Consider the following 17,992-nt stretch of genomic DNA (forward strand, 5'->3'; position numbering starts at 1 on the left):
GTACTAACTTATTTATATTATGAGGTTATTCAGTGTAGATAGCTGTTTAATTGCAATTACATACAAACAAGGTTTTTAAAAGGATTAGGTAATCAACTTGGTAATTGATAATGACGTCATAATTGAAAAGAAAAATTTATTCCGCATTTTTAATTAAGCAAAGCTTAATACGATGACATGATAACAAACTGGGTATACACGAGGTGTTACAAATTGGATGACTAAAGGTGCCACCTTTGGACCTTTGAGTGATGTTCATGTAAAAAGAAGACTATGAACCCTAAAATGGACCATGAACATTTCGGCCATATCATGTAAGGATAGGGTTTTGATGACAAAAAAAATGTGTTTAAGTTGTTAAGGGTGGAAAAATGATTAGAAAGATTAACTAGGTGGGTTAACTCTATGTAAAACTCACTAATCATGAGTAATAATGACTAAAAACCCTAATTAAAATAGCTCACCAAATCTGCCCATAAAGTATATAAGAGTTTAGTTGTGTTAAAATTAAGGAGATGATGAATTAGAGGATTAATTAAGGGTGGGGATTAATTAACAAAAGTAATTAAGGATTTAACTCTAAAATTTGGACTAAAGTAGGGTTTAGGTACACTAATTAAGTAATTAGTAAAATTTAAGTATCATGACATAATGGGACTAAGGAGATTTCATAATGTGACTTAATAATAGAAAAATCCAAGAATTAAAGTGAATTAGGATTTATGATGAAAAATAATTAAGGTTTGTTAAGTAACCACATTTAGGGCTATATAATCAGTTTTTTGGCGAAATTGGAAAGAGCATATCTCCCTCCATAGAGGTCATATATGTCTATGCCTTATATTAAATTGAAGGTTGAGATGTTAGCTATGTGGTGTCCAAATTTGTTACCAATTGAAGAATTATTCCATTCTGTATGTTCATTTAAGTGAGGACTGCCCAGGGAGGCCAAGTGCAGGGGCTGTACGTGGCTGTAACTTCCACAAATTGTTTCTCCCTCTGTGCTTACTAAAATTAGGCTCGTAATATGTAAAATTAAAGCTAAAGGTGTCTAGTTGTCTGATTAAAAATTTGAAAGCAATTGGTTTAGTAGATGTTTCAGAATCGCAGAAATGGTAAAGAATGTTTAGGGCCCTGTTCGGAGTTGGCAAACATCTTTGCTTGTCTAACTTCAAATGGTGATATCCGGAGCTAGAAAACTTCAAATGAGGCATGTGATACCTTGTTGGAAATTTAATTGAGTCTAGATTAACATACTAAAATATGATAATTTTATAACAAGGGAGTTGCGCTCAGTGACTAGAAAACAGAAGCATGTACAGTTTTGGAAAAACTGTAAAAGTGATATTTAGGCTAAGTGGGCTTAAGGGAACCCTTAGTAACTTATAATAATCATAAATATGGCTTGGATGAGTTGAAAATGATCTAAGTTACCTAAGTGAGCCTTGCATGTGATTCTAAGCTATGTAAGTAATTGAAGATTAAAAGTGGCTTGAAATATGTTATAAGAAATAATTGGTCTAGACTTGTAATGGGCATATTATTGGCATATGAGTATGAAAAGTGGAATCATTAAATGATTAAGTCGTGGATATGACTTGATTAATTAATATGTAATTAATGATGTGAATGGTTCCTACTCTAGGTGTGCCTAGAGAACTGTGCACTTGAAGATTTTGTTGGAGCATACGTATTATATTGGAGTGTCAGCTTGCGCTAAGCTCCCTGAGGTAAGATCCTAGTTCTAGTTGACTCCTCTCTCTTGTGGCCCCACCATGATGGTGGGCATTATGGTTGTATTGTATGAAAGTATATGGTATGATGTATATGTGCATGCATTCACATTCATATAGATGTTATATAATCTTGATGTTATGATGATGCACTGATGATATATGTTATGAGGATCCTGGCCAGTGACTATAGTATGTAGGTTGCCTATGACTTGACTCTGGGAGCTATTGCATACATAGTTTGTGTTGACCGTCTATGACTTTGACCCTAGGGTAACACATGTGTAACCGTCTATGGCTTTGACCCTGGGGTTACACAAGGATGATATGATGATGCTATATTTATGTTGTATGCCTGTATTATATGCTTTATATCTGTCTTGTCATGCAGGAAGTGAGCTCAGGGGATTAGAGGATCCTCTATGAACCTTGAGCTTATTGAGATGTTGTTATCTTACCCCATTTGGGGACATCATTTTAGGTACCCAGAGTAGTGGTGGTGCTTCTAGGGGCAAGGCCCCCGCATTGGAGTAGTTGATGATGCAACTGATTATTTTAGACTATGTTTAGACTTTATGATGGCATGTGGATTTGTTAACATTCTTAATTATATATGGAGATTATTTTATGTATTTATTTAGGCTCTTGATTGTATCCTTAGAGCCATGGATTAATTACTGATGTTTTTATATTTAGAATTGATATAGACTTGAGGTGTGCATTCAGTTAATTTTGGCATGGAGCCTTCTTGTTTGTATTGACCCATTGAGGGGATTGCAATCTGTGTGGACTAGCAAGCTGTCTGTTTAAATTATTTTATTTATCAGGTCAACTGTATGTGTGGGACCCATGTTCCCAGTATCCGAAATACAATCGTTATGCTGTCAGTGAGACTCCATCAGGAATGACACTTGATGTTATATCCGGATGCTCAATGGCCATTAATACTGGCTAATGGGATTAATGAGTAGATGTATGATTTAGATTTACGCTTTCGTAGTATCTCACATGAACATTTTTAGAAAGGTTTTTATGAAATGTTTTGGAAAAAGTTTATTCATATTTTCGTAAGATGATTTATTATTCTTTTAAAATAAAGTCTTCTGTTGTGTACGCTAAATATCATAATAATAACAACCGGAGTACTACGGGGTGTTACATTTATGGTATGAGAGCAGTTTCACCGGGACGTTCACTGATTTATGGCTTAAGTGTTAGAATTACGTGTTGAGTATCTCTTGAGCATCATGATAATGCATATTTCATCACTTGATTGAGCGTAGCTAACTCAGACCTTGTGCAGTTGTGTGTAGATAACATGGCTCCTCGAGGAAGACCACGGCGAGTAATTCAAAATACACCACCGGACCCCGTTGCTACTGCTATAGCGGCACTTCAGCAGACCTTGAACGAGACAAGGGAGGCTGACCTGAGGAGGATCGAAGAGGCCAACGAGTGCGATAGAGAACAGCTAAGAAAGGCAAGTGAAGACCTTATGGCGCAAAATAGGCTGGCCAATGCCGAGATAATCCGATTACTGTTGACCGAGGTACGAGGAAGACCTCCACCACCTTCACCACCTTCTGCACCGTCAGTTACACCACATGTGCAGCAGCAGAATGCCCATGCTGCTGGTCCCGTACAGATTCTTGAGCCTGTTGTGCTGGAACAGGAAGGGTCAGGAAAGGCCCATTAGGAGGCGGAGGCATCAGTCCATGGGGGACGAATGAGGCAGCCAGTTATTGAGGTTGATAGATCAGCTATGCAACCCTGGTTTGACCGGGAGACTAGAGAGCGTATGCTGAACTCTTTCAGGAAGCATTCCCCACCTCACTACAAAGGTGGAAGAGATCCCATAGCAGTATTGGAGTGGCTCCAAAAGATGGAGCACATTTTTAGGTTATGGAATGCGATGCCAACACGAAGCTTCTATATGCGGTGTACATGTTACAGGGGGATGCAGCAGACTGGTGGAGTAATGTTAGAAACCCACTTGAGTGCCAAGGTTATGCTATTACTTGGCCGTTATTTGAGAGGCATTTTTGCAGAAGTACTTTCCTGAAGAAGCCAGGTAAAGGAAGAAGAGTGAGTTTGAAGACCTCCGGCAAGGAGGCATGGCTGTGGATGAATATCTGAGCAAGTTCAACCACTTGGCAAAATATTCTTGTTATGGTAGAGCTCCCCTCACTCCAGAAGACAAGGCCTTTCGATTCAAGAAAGGTCTGAATGATATGATAGCGGATAAGCTGATTGGTCATTGCACCAGGGATTTTGTGGAGTTGATTGGCAGAATATTCAAAAGCACTATCCTACCAGGGGAAAGGAAGCAATGAGAAAGATCTTTAGTGGGAGGACTACGCCCTGAAAGGGTAAGGGCAAAGGTTTGCAAGCACAACAGAACACCAAGTTTAAGAAGACTCCCTTCGTGAGGAATGGAAGCGGCATGTCTGGTGCAGGGAAGATCCCTACTTGTGCCAAGTGTGAGAAGATACATACAGGTGTTTGTCGACTGGGGCAGAATGTTTGCTTCAGTTGTGGTCAGGTAAGACACTATTCCAGAGAGTGCCCCAAGAAGACGGGGCAAGTTGCAGCCATTCAAGCGATTCCTATTCAGTCCGTGCCTACTCAGAGAGCCATAGAGGAGCCTATGGCACCTACTAGTGCCAGGGTATATGCAATGACACAGCAAGAGGCAGAGAGCTCTCCAAACCTTATCAGAGGTACTATTCTTATCAGAGGATATGCTTTTGATGCCATGTTTGATTCCGGAGCTACCCACTTCTTTATATCAGAATTTGTTGCTAATGGGGTACATTTGCCTATTCATGAGTTCACGCCTCCCATGGTAGTGAAGACTGCCACCAGGGACATTATTTCTACTTCTTTGAAGTGAAAAGAAGTCAGATTCATATATGAGCAAGAATAGTTTATGGTGGATTTGATAGTGCTTGAGGGAATGAATCTACACATTATATTGGGTATGGATTGGCTGGTCCGATATGGTGTGATGCTAGATTGTTGTAGCAGAAGGGTTTTCTTTGCTGCAAAAGGAGAAAATCCGGAAAGTTTGTACTTGACGGCACATAAATTAAATAAGGTTCTAAATGAGGGATATGCAGGATACATTATCCTAGGAGGACTCGTAGGAGACCCCAAAGAACCTACTGCTAATATTCTGGTTGTATGTGAGTTTAAAGACGTATTTCCGGAAGAAATTCCCCATTTTCCACCTGAGAGGGAGATTGAATTCTCTATTGACTTAGTACCTGGTGTAGGGATTATCTCATTGGCTCCGTACCGAATGTCACCTGCAGAGCTTGCTGAGCTAAAGAAACAATTAGAAGAATTGTCCCTTAAGAACTTTATCAGACCGAGTGTAGCTCCTTGGGGTGCACCTGTTATCTTTGTGAAGAAGAAGGATGAGACTATGAGATTGCGCACTGATTATCGACAGTTAAACAAGGTAACAGTAAAGAACAAGTATCCTCTACCACGCATTGATGATTTGTTGGATCAGCTCAGAGGTGCTTCAGTGTTCTTGAAGATTGATCTTCGTTCCGGATATCACCAAATTCGGGTAAAGGCAGAGGATATTCTGAAGACGGCTTTCTGATCCAGATATGGCACTATGAGTATTAGTCATCCCATTTGGGCATACTAATGCCCTGGCCGTGTTCAAGAATTATATGAATCGAATATTAAAACCATATTTAGATCAGTTTGTTGTGGTATTTATCGATGGTATTCTGATCTACTCTAAGAATAAAGAAGAGCACAAGGAGTATTTGAAGATAGTCTTACAGATTTTGAGGGAGCATCAGTTATATGCCAAACCATCCAAGTGTGAGTTTTGGTTACATGAGATCCAGTTTGTTGGACACATCATCTCATTTATAGGAGTGGATGTGGATCCGAGTAAGATTTAAGCTGGGCTGGATTGGGAGAGACCCCAAGAGTGTTACTGAAATTCAGAGTTTTTTGGGTTTAGCCGGATACTACAGGCGGTTTATTAATGGATTCTCCAGAATCGCTTTGTCATTGACTAGGTTGACCCGAAAGGGGGTTCCGTTTGCATGGACCCTTGGGTGTGATGTGAGTTTCCAAGAACTGAAAGATAAGTTAACTACCGCACCGGTTTTGATTCTTCCTGATTCGGAAAAGAGATTTGAGATCTATTGTGATGCATCCAAGTATGGATTATGGTGCGTGTTGATGCAGGAGCGAAAAGCAGTGGCCTATGCTTCTAGACTGTTGAGACCACATGAGGAGAACTACTCTACTCATGATCTTGAGAAAGCGGCTGTGGTTTTTGCCTTGAAAATATAGAGACACTTCTTGTACGGTTCTACCTTCACAGTTTTTAGTGACCATAAAAGCTTGAAGTACCTGTTTGATCAGAAAGAGCTTAATATGAGGCAAAGGAGATGGATGGAGTTTCTGAAGGATTATGAGTTTGTCCTTCAGTATCACCTTAGAAAGGAGAATTTTGTGGCTGATGCCTTGAGCAGAAAGACCACGGGTGTGGCTAGCATGATGATTGCAGAGTATGATGTGATTGAGGAGTTCAGGGATTTGCGAATTTCTGTGACACCGTTTGAGACTTCATATTTCATGACTACGGTCGAAGTCCGAAATTCATTAAAGGAGAGAGTTAAAGCGGCCCAAGTGCTTGATGAAGGGATTCAAATGATGAAAGGGCAAGATTTTATGTTTACCGATGCTTCTAATGTGAAATACTACAAAGATCGATTAATTGTTCCAAAGGGGCCAATGGTGGAAGAAGTGTTAATAGAGGGCCATATGGGTAAGTACACCATCCACCCAGGTGCAACTAAGATGTACCAAGATTTGAAACGAAATTTTTGGTGGTCGAGGATGAAGAAAGACATAGCCCAGTTTGTGAATAAGTACCTTATTTGTCAGAAGGTGAAAATTGAGCATCAGAAGCCTTCTGGTTTGTTACAGCCATTAGATATTCTGGAATGGAAGTGGACGAGTATATCCATGGACTTTGTTGTCGGATTACCGAGAAGCCAGGCTGGATTCGATTCTATATGGGTTGTGGTTGATAGGTTGACTAAATCCGCCCATTTCATTCCAGTCAAGACGACCTTATCCACAGAGCAGTTAGCCAGACTATATGTCAGAGAGATTGTGAAGCTTTAGTGAGGGCTGCCCAGGGAAGCCATATGCAAGGGCTGTACTTGGCTGCAACTTTCACGAATTGTTTCTCCCTCTGTGCTTATTCAAATTAGACTCATAATATGTCTAATTAAAGCTAAAGGTGTCTTGTAGCCTGCATAAAAAATTAAGAGCAATTGGTTTAGTAGATTTTCCATAATTGCAGAAATGGTAAAAGATATTTAGGGCCCTGTTCGGAGTTGGCAAACAGCTTTGCTTGTCCAACTTCAAATGGTGATAACCGGAGCTAGGAAACTCCAAATGAGGCACGTGATACCTTGTTGGAAACTTAATTGAGTCTAGATTAACATAATAAAAGATGAGAATTTTATAACAAGTGAGTTGCGCTCAGTGACTAGAAAATAGAAGAATGTACAGTTTTGGAAAATCGTAAAAGTGATATTTAAGCTAAGTGAGCTTAAGGGAACCCTTAGTAACTTATAATAATCATAAATATGGCTTGGATGAGTTGAAAATAATCTAAGTTACCTAAGTGAGACTTGCATGTGATTCTAAGCTATGTAAGTAATTGAAGATTAAAGTGGCTTGAAATTTATTATAAGAAATAATTGATCTAGACTTGTAATGGGCATATTATTGGCATATTAGTATAAAAAGTGGAATCATTAAATGATTAAGTCGTGAATATGACTTGATTAATTAATATATAATTAATGATGTGAATGGTTCCTACTCTAGGTGTGCGGTTTATTACGGGACAGCTCATCATGTTCATATCGATCTATTATACGCCTTTGCATCTAGCATTGAGTAGACCTCATATAATAACTTTTATAACTCTACCGTATCTTTTATTTCATTTATTTGGAAAGAATCACAAAAACTTTTTGAATTATGGATACAAGAATTCAAACTCAATACGTAATTTTCGCATTCAAAGAATTTTCTTGAATAATTTTTTTTTTCAGTTATTAAACCCCCTTTTTTTACCAAGTTCAATATTAATAAGATTAATAAATCTTTACATGTTTCGAAGTAACAATACATTGTTATTTTTAACAAGTAGTTTTGTTGGATGGTTAATAGGTCACATCATTTTGATGAAATGGATTGAATTTATATTAGTCTGGATACAGCAAAGCAATTCGATTAAATCAAATCTACCCATGCAATCAAATAGATTCATTATGTCAGAGTTTCAAAATTTAATGTCTCAAACCTTTATTGTTTTTTTTTTGTTACCTGCTTATACTATTTCGGCAGAATACCACTGCCCTTTCTTACTACGGATACGGAATTGAAAGAATTTCAAAAAAAGGGAGGGGAATTTGATACAAAAAAAAAACAAAAGGGATCCACCGAAAATGATCTTTTTCCTTATCTTTTTTTGAAAAAAAAAAAGAAATTGTACAAAATAGACCGTGAAAAAAATATCTTCAGATTACAAAAATATCTTGTAAGAACTCTTTTTGATTCTAACCGAAGAATTCGTCCATTGCGATATATAAAAAATGATCGATTTGAAAATGTTATAAGAAGTGAAATTTCACAAATTTTTTTTAGTATATATCAAAGCGATGGAAAAGAAAGAATATCTTTTACATATCCACCCAATTTGTTTACTTTTCTTAAAATGATGGAAAAAAGAATTTTTCTTTTTACAGGGGAAAAAATATCTTATGATCCATTTTCTAATTATTGGAACTCTAATAATGAAGAAAAAAAAAAAACTCAGCAATGAATTTTTAAATAGGGCAACAAAAGTTCTGGATACAGAATTTATTCCTCTGGATATATTTGAAAATAGAATCCGATTGTGTAATGATGAAACCAAAACAAAATACTTAATTAAAACATATGATCCTTTATTGAGGGGATCCTTTCGAGGACGAATCAAAAAAAGTTTTTCAACCTCAATGAAAAATGAAACTTATACAAAAAATCACATTTTGATAAATAAGATTCAGGGTATATTTCTTTATATTCCTAATCATAATAATTGTTTTTTTAATAGTAATTATCCAGAATTTGAAGAAAAAATAGATATATTTGATACAAAATCATTATTAACTGAAATTTGTTTTTTTTTTTTTAAGTTAATCAGTAAATTTTCCGAAAAAACAGTATCAAGCTTGAATTATGAAACACTTTTTTTTTTTTCAGAACAAGTAAAAATGTACTCCGAAAAACGAAAAACGAAAATAAAATTTTTATTCAACACAATTCGAATTGATAGGAATGATAAAACAATCGTTAAGAGAAAAAAAAAATGTTTTGGAATAGATGAAATCGGTAAAAAAGTTCCTCGGTGGTCATACAAATTAATTGACGAGTTGGAACAACTGGGAGGGAAAATAGAAAATTATCAAATTCGTTCCAGAAAAGCCAAACGTGTAGTGATTTTAACTAAAAAATCAAAAAATGACGATACTTATACTGATATTAAGGATACCCATAATACCGATAAAAAAGGGGAATTGGCTTTAATACGTTATGCACAACAACCGGATTTTCGACGAGACATAGTAACAGGATCTATACGCGCTCAAAGACGTAAAACAGTCACGTGGAAACTGTTTCAAGAAAGTCCGCATTCCCCCCTTTTTTTGGACAAAATAGATAAAACTCCCTTCTTTTATTTTTTTATTTACGAGTCAATAAAAATATTTTTTCTGTTCAAAAATTGGATGCAGAAAAAGACAGAATTAAAAATTCCAGATTCTACGGCAGAGATAAAGACAAAAGAAAGTGATAAAAAGGGAGAGAGTAAAATACAAAAAAAAGAAAAAGAGGCAAAAAGACGTATAGAAATAGCAGAAGCCTGGGATGACGTTCTATTTGCTCAAGCAATACGAGGTTTTTTATTAATAACCCAATCAATTCTTAGAAAATATCTTATATTACCCTCATTAATAATAACTAAAAATATCGTTCGTATACTTTTATTTCAATTTCCCGAATGGTCAGAAGATTTTCGGGATTGGAATAGAGAAATGTATGTTAAATGCACCTATAATGGCGTTCAATTATCCGAAACAGAATTTCCAAAAAAATGGCTAACAGATGGTATTCAGATAAAGATCTTATTCCCTTTTCGTCTTAAACCTTGGCATCGATCCAATCTAGAATCCTCGGAAAAGGAAAAAAAAAATCCAATGAAAAAAAAAAACTTTTGTTTTTTAACAATTTGGGGGGGGGAAGTAGAATTGCCCTTTTTCTGGTTATCCCCGAGATCGGCTTTCATTTTTTTATCCTATTTTAAAAGAACTCAAAAGAAAGACGAAAAATTTGAAAAATGATTTTTTTCTAGTTTTAAATGAAAGAACTAAATTATTTTTAAATGTCTCAAAAGCAATAACAAAATGGATGATAAAAAATATTTGCAAAAGTATTCTAGTTATAAATGAAAAAAGAAAACAACTCCTGAATTACTTATTTATACTTAAATTCAAAAAAAAAAAGGAATCGATTGAAAGCAAAAAAGATTCTACAATCACTAAGAATAATCCACTTATTTACGAATCACCCATGCCAATTCAATCCATTCATTGGACAAATTGTTCATTGACAGAAAAAAAAATAAAAGATCTGAATGTTAAAACAAAGACAATCATCAATGTACAACTTTTTTCTAAATCAACAAAAGAAATTCTAAATAAATCCATTTACAATAATGAATCAAATACAGAAAGAACTGATAAAACAAATCAAAATATAATTGACTTTCTTTCGATTATACACAAATCTTATAATACTAGAATAATTCTATTATCAGCTTTGATAGGTGCTATTGTCGTAGCTTGCCAGTAAGAAATTTTTATAACTAACAATATAAATAAAAAATTCAATTTGATATGAATTTATCATATTTATTTCCGTTAAATTCCATGTGAGGGTGAAAGGGCGTTTGTGTAGAAAATCATTTTTTTGATTGATTGCTGATATATTCTTTTGTTCCAGACTTGTTATATTATTTAGTTAATTGAATACATTGAATTGTTATTCGTATTGAAATGAATCAAAATTGATAAGGAGTTGGTCAATGATGCTCGAACATGTACTTGTTTTGAGTGCTTATTTATTTTCTATCGGTATCTGTGGATTGATCACAAGCCGAAATATGGTTAGAGCCCTTATGTGTCTTGAACTTATATTGAATGCAGTTAATATCAATCTCGTAGCCTTTTCTGAGTTTTTTGAACTTGTAGAATACTGGTAATAATATAACCAAAAGAACGTTCTCCTGTGGTTCCAGACATGTTGAGCTCCACATTTTTTTACAGTCAAAGGGTGGATCAATTCCACAAAAGATGAGATATCAGTAACTAGAAATTTACTGAAATATAATTATAATCCTTGTTAGATCGTCAATTTTGTACCAAGGGTGTCTTTCGAGTATACCGAATCAGTATAGCTATCCTTCTTCTAACACAGCAACAAAATTTCAAAATCAGTGGTGGGGGTCAAGTACTCGAGAATTTCTTTCCTCTTTTCTCTTTTTGGCCCTAGCCCGTGTGGGGTAGGGCCAAAAAGCCCACAAGGCCAAATGAACCTCAATAATCAAGGTCTGCACGGGACAAAAGCCCTATCGGTTAGGGCCAGCCCGCGGGCCATCCAAAATTATAATTTCACAATTTTTTTATTATATTCAATACATTAAAAAAATATTTTAACAAATAAATTTTTAACACTTTCTTAACGTATCATTAAAGAGTACGTGATTCCTAGCAGAGTCAAATTCTAATAATGTAAAATAGTTTCGCACGAATAGTAGATCAGAATTAATCTCTTTTCTAATCATTTGTATCGTGCTTGAATTCTCTCACCAGCTATTTTGTAATTTAATTTTCTCACTATTTGTCATCATCTTTTCTAACCAAATTTTGGACAACGTGTATTTGGTATTATCTTAACCCTGATCTCATAAAAACCATTGAGCTTCTTTTTTCCATTTTTTGAAAGATATTTATTATTTTAAAAACACAATATTTTAAATGAAACGATCATATTTTGATGCATATTTATTGAATTTTTACATTCTCTTTTTTTCAAAATAGTTTTATTTTTTCTCTTTTAATTTTGTGTAGTAGAAAAAAAAAATATAAAAGGCCATCAAATATATAAAAAATAGGGAGATATTATATTTACCACTAAAAAGTTACAAATTTTACTACTAAATTAATCACCGTTGATTTTTGTCAATCTAACGTTTATAATTTATTGGATACACATATTAATTCCTAATAAATTATAAATTTTAGATTGAAAGAAATCAACAGTAATTAATTTAATAGTAAGAATTGTAAAAATTTTCAGTAATAAGCATAACCGCTTCCGTTTCATTTAAAATAACTTTATCGATACCACATTTACCTGAACATTCTACCACTTTGCAAATTTTATGTTTAAGCTTCTGTAGCATCCTTCAAGCAGACATATCTTTGAAAGTGACAAATCCTTCATTCAATTCATTCAGAAAAATACTTTTTTGTGTATGTGCATATAAAAGCTAAGGACAAGAAGAGCTGGGTACCCCATTCCAATGCCAGGGCATGCCACAGGTCTGAACAAAGGTTTATCTGACGGTAAGAATACAAGAAAGTAAATAAATTAACATTGTATTAAGGGTTCATATTTTCTTATGTTGTAGGATTGCATGAGATAAAAAAAGTAGAGACAAATTAAATGTGGGTCCCACATTTTATATTATAAAAGAAAAAGGAAATTAGTTGCTACGGAAAACGAATTTGTGTAGGAAAGAATCATGCTCTCATGTGACATGAGAGCATGATTTCCGTTGTATTAATATTGATATATAGGTCAGAACTATACTCCAAACATTACATAAACTTAATAGTACACATGAAAGAAAATAAATTAACATTGAAATTGGTAATGCGATCAGCATAATACTTTATTGTGATATATAAGATGAATGCTATAGCACCATCCGGTAATAGTATTCATATACATTTTTTAGACATCATCTTCAACGTCCACGACATCCCATTATTTTGGAGCAGCCAGGGGTGTAGGGGTTAGCTGGGACATGTTTAACCGGGGGTGTTGGACGTGGCACATTTTTCTCACGAACTTCTTTATATGGATTGTCAACACCAAATACGCCTTGATTGAACATAACCATGCTAAGAAGAAGAAAGCAAAAGAACCACGCCTTCATGATGGGGTTTGATGGAGTTGAACTTTGAAACAAAGTTTCTTATCGATCTCGTCTCTGTTGTGCAATTGTGAGCAATACATTGTGCAAATTTATACTTTCTAGTTTATTGCTTTCAGTTATGATATACACCAAATTTGGTTTAATTTTATTGATTGAAAAAAAAGTGTTATTTTTGGCAATATGCTATTAGAAGAAGATTGGTTGCTTCTTTGTTTGGGTAATTATTGAGGTTAATGTGTTGGAATATATTATCTAAATATTTATCCAATATATATATATATATATATATATATATATATATTATCTAAATATACTATTGTTGTTGATTTAAAAAAATATGTTGTTTTTTTTATCTTCCGTTGCTTTCTTATCTTGTCTCGTCTGTTATTCAGCAATCTAAAAGTTTCTTTCTTTTTTTTCAAATAGTTATAAAAAAAACTATTATTTTTTCATATTTTTTCATAACATAAATCTTGTTAAAAGTTTTGCGGTGTGAAAACTGGAAACAAAAAAGTTTGTGACACCGAAATAGGCTCTTGATAGATCAGAGCAAATCGTAAATACCCCCTTTTTCCTACTACTCTTTCGATAGATAATCGAATGTTTAAAAATTCTATATCAAACTCGAAGTGCCATGCTATTATTACTTAATTTTCTTATGGCGAAGGCATAGTGTAACACCCCGTGTATACCCGGTTTGTTATCATGCCATCGTATTAAGCCACGCTTAATTAAAAATTGCGGAATATCTTTTTCTTTTCAATTATGACGTCATTAATATTACCAAGTTGATCAATCAATCTTTTAAAAACATTGTCTGTATGTAAATGCAAGTAAACAGCTATCTACACTAAATAACCTCATAATATAAACAAGTGAGTATCTAAGTCACGGATCTACAACACGCAGTCCGGACAACATCCTGATACATTATACAATTATGATAAACTCAAACATAACAGAAATCAATGTGGGATGGACAACCCTCATACTTACCAAATAAGGCAACAAGGCCCAACAACAGTCTCAAATCCAAAAACACGATAATAAATGCAAGAGAGATCAACATCCAAGCATATCATCATAAAAGCATAAACATCAGCTAAGCTTCGGCCTCCTGCCGCTAGAGGTCTCAACCCCCGCATTACCTGAACCTGAAATGGTGCCCCAAACGTGGGGTGAGATCTTTAAACAGAAATCTCAGTAAGACAAGGGGTCCTCAATGATCTTCCACCCCAAGCTCACTTACATGTGCAATATAAGTTCCAAAGGAAGTTTAACAGTATAAGTTCCAAAACTAGTGCAATGCAGCAGATAATCATGTCATGTGTGTTATAACTAATCTACTGGCTAGAGAAATGCAGGAATACGTCTATTACCCACACAGTACGCGCCCATGCCGTACCTGCCCACAGGATCACATCCCGTCTAGGCGAACACCACATACATATCATAAGACATTTGCACTTATCAGCTCAATAACATTTCAATAAAACAATACATGAAAACACATCATGCATATAAATCATCCCCCCATGGGATATGGTAACAATGGCTAAACCGATGACACGAAAGCTTACCTTGCAAGCTAACTATCCAAGCCAAGAGTCCACACAAGCTCAAAGTCAACAAACAGCAAGATCACAATCTGTTTTAGACCAACAATCATATCAATATTTATACTCTACAAGCATAAGACTTAAAGACAACGCCTTTCCTTTACGTTTCATGTCTTTAGGCTTCTCACAAAGCCTTAAGCCCTTAATCCCTTAGATTCTGACTTATATTAATTATTATAGAAGTCCACATTGACCAAACATGGGTCCACAAACCCAAAATGTCATTCTGTATGAACAGTACCGTTACTGTTCTCGAAAACCCAGAATATCCGGATATATGTCGGGGCCATATCCGGATATCCATATTCGTATATCTCAAGACCCCATATTCGGATATCATATCCAGATATTTCGCAACAGAATGCAGTTTTTGCATTTCGCGAGATATCACTTCCAAGATTGGGTTTTTAACCCATTACTACGTCCAAGCATGCATTTTATACCATTTTAGGTTCATGTTCAAGTTGGTTACTTGTTTTCATCATTGACATGCCAAGACTCAACTTTTACATAACTAAAACTCATGATCAAAGGTGGTGAAGCTTACCCAAGCTCAAAACAGAGGTACAATGGGTCTTGGAGCTCACCAATCAGTTCCAAAGGTTCTGACTTTGAAGGTGCACGAAAATGGCACACCACAATGGTTCATTCTCTCCAAAGGTAGCTTCTTTGAAGCTCAAAATGCCATCACAATGGTGACTCTCAACCCAAACACCAAACTCAGCAACGAGACTCCTCAAAACAGAAGCCCAAACTCAGCAACAAGGTCTCCCACCCACTCTTAATGCTTTATCTCACTCACACAATGATGTTTGGTGAAGGAAGTATGAAGAAAAACCCCTTGGAATAAGGTAATTCCGAATGGGATAAGGTAATTCCTAATATATATTTATTATTCCCCTTTCTTCTATTAATCTTCTATTAATTGAAGAAGTAATTTGAAAATAAAACAGCAAGTACAAAAATGAGTAATAATCCCCAGTAGAGACTGGTACAATTTAATTCAACATTTTGTTCGTTTGGGTTTGATTGTGTCATAGCTCTATAATTTTTATTAGGTTTATCGTGGGATGAACTGCATTTCTGATATTGATCCCAAAAAAGGAACGGTGGGTACCGCTATTCCGTGAACAACCAACCATCATACTGTAAAAACGGGATAGGACCTATCTATCTATCATCAAAACGGCCAATTATTAATGGAATTCCTTGTCGGTTTTCTGTAAAATACTCGTTTGGGCGGGGGCTTCCAAATACATCGTAAGCTAAACCCGTGCTGACAAATAACTGTAGATACAAGGTATGTTTTGATGATAACAAAGTGGCAACAAAAAAAAGAGAAGAGCTTTGATCAAAAGCAAAAAGCATCAACCATATGTGGATATTGAAGATGTATGATGTAGCCACACAAGAAGAATAATGTCATATCAAAGTGGCAAGATCATTGGATCAAGAGCAACAAGAAATAATTAGAAGAGCAACACCCAGATCGAAGACAACTAACCATGGACAACATCTAAGAGAAGCTCAATATCATAACCATGGTGAAAAATGATCAAAACCAACAAAGTGTCAAGCAATGTCATATCCAACAAGTCAAAGCATCAAGTTCAAGAAAAGATCCAAGATACAAGACATGAAGCTAAGTCTAAAATCATATTTAGAATATACCTTTATGAGGGTATATGATAGATTGCATTGCATGAGCTTAAAGTTTTTTCTCAAACTAAACATGTTTTTCAAATTGCATAATCAAGATGTTTTTGAAACATGTTTTTCAAATCCATGGAAAAGATACTTGACATATTTTATAAATTCAAAACATATTTATCAAGTCAAGATCTTTCACAAAAAGTGGTTGGAAGCAAGCTAGAACACATTTGAACTTAGAATTTATTGCTTATATTCACTGCTGCCTTCCATACAACTTTTCGTATCCAAGATGATAGATTTGGATTTTGTGTTCTTCATAAAATTTGTATATCTCTTTTCTATCTTTCCAATGAGACCAAGATCACATCAATCCGACTAGTATAACTCAAATTATAGCCAAAATACGAAACAATATTTTTGCTGTCAAGTTGGGAATCAATTACCACTGCGACAGATCTCAACGGCTATAAAACGGCTAGTTTTTCAAAAGTGATCCCAACGGCTATAAACAACTATAAAACGGCTAGTTTTTCAAATGAGATCCCAACGGCTATAAACGGCTAGTTTCCCAACGGCTAGTTTCCAACAGCTAGTTTCTAACGACTAGTTTTCCAACGACAAGTTTTCCAACGGCTATAAACGGCTAGTTTTCAATGGAAACACTATAAATGCATTCCTTATGACCCTAAAACGTGGATCACCATTCCTACACATCTTAAGGATGATTTGAGAGCTTCTACACTATCACTTGCATATTCTTTTATATCTTTCAAAGATCAAATATATTTGAGTTCATATCTTGAAAATCCATATACCCATAGTGCTTCAAGTTGTATATCCACACTTTGAGAGTGTACATTCATTTCGAAATAATTTCCCATTGTATTCTTGAGTTGAAAGGGTTGTGAGACCCATTATTTGAGAGGTGGCCAAATACCTAAGTAAATTTGGAGTGAATTGTAAGGTTACTAAGTACCCGTAAACTTGGAGATTGAAAGGTATCCAAGAACCCGAAGTCTTGGAAGATTGTAAAGGTTTGTCAAGCACCCGTGAAGCTTGACCATTAGTGAAAGAGTTGATCGAGCGGCTTCAGTCTAGACGTAGGTCACAAGTGGTGGTGACCGAACCAGGATATATTGTGTTTGCAATTCTCTCAACTCTAAACTCTTTATTTCTAGCACTTTAATTGTTTTTTTGATATCTTGTATATGCTAGAATAAGTTCTATAATTATGATATATTATATATTATGGATTGTTTGAATGTATTAATTAGCTTTTCACATATCAAAGTTTGCTTGAAATGATTATTTAGAAACTAGAAGGGGACTTTTGCGAAAATCTTGTAATACTTAATTCACCCCCCCTCTTGAGTATGGAAGCCACATTCCTCATAAGTGGTATCAGAGCTTAGTGCTTAGTTAGAGGTTTAACCACCTAGAGTTAAAGATCCTTGTTGGGGCTTCCAATATAATTTAATTTTAAATCAAACAAAAAATGCACGGCTTTGAATGTGATAAACCACCATTCTTTGATGGTGAGGATTTTGAATATTGGGCAAAAAGAATGGAAGTTTTTATGCAATCAATTCATCTTTATATGTGGCATGTTGTAGATAAAGGTTTTTCATTGAAAATAGAAGAATGCATGAATGATTTCAATAAAA

The 17,992-nt window shown here is 35.1% G+C and overlaps 1 pseudogene; it reads left to right on the forward strand.

The window, feature by feature from the left end:
- Positions 1-6,161: 6,161 nt before the first annotated feature.
- On the forward strand, positions 6,162-8,207 carry LOC133301879 (protein TIC 214-like; annotated as a pseudogene).
- Positions 8,208-17,992: the final 9,785 nt, after the last annotated feature.

The sequence above is a fragment of the Gastrolobium bilobum genome, unplaced genomic scaffold, assembly GCF_033153095.1.
Source record: "Gastrolobium bilobum isolate Gb01-03AN ecotype WA unplaced genomic scaffold, APGP_CSIRO_Gbil_v1 utg59117, whole genome shotgun sequence".
Lineage (NCBI taxonomy): Eukaryota > Viridiplantae > Streptophyta > Magnoliopsida > Fabales > Fabaceae > Gastrolobium > Gastrolobium bilobum.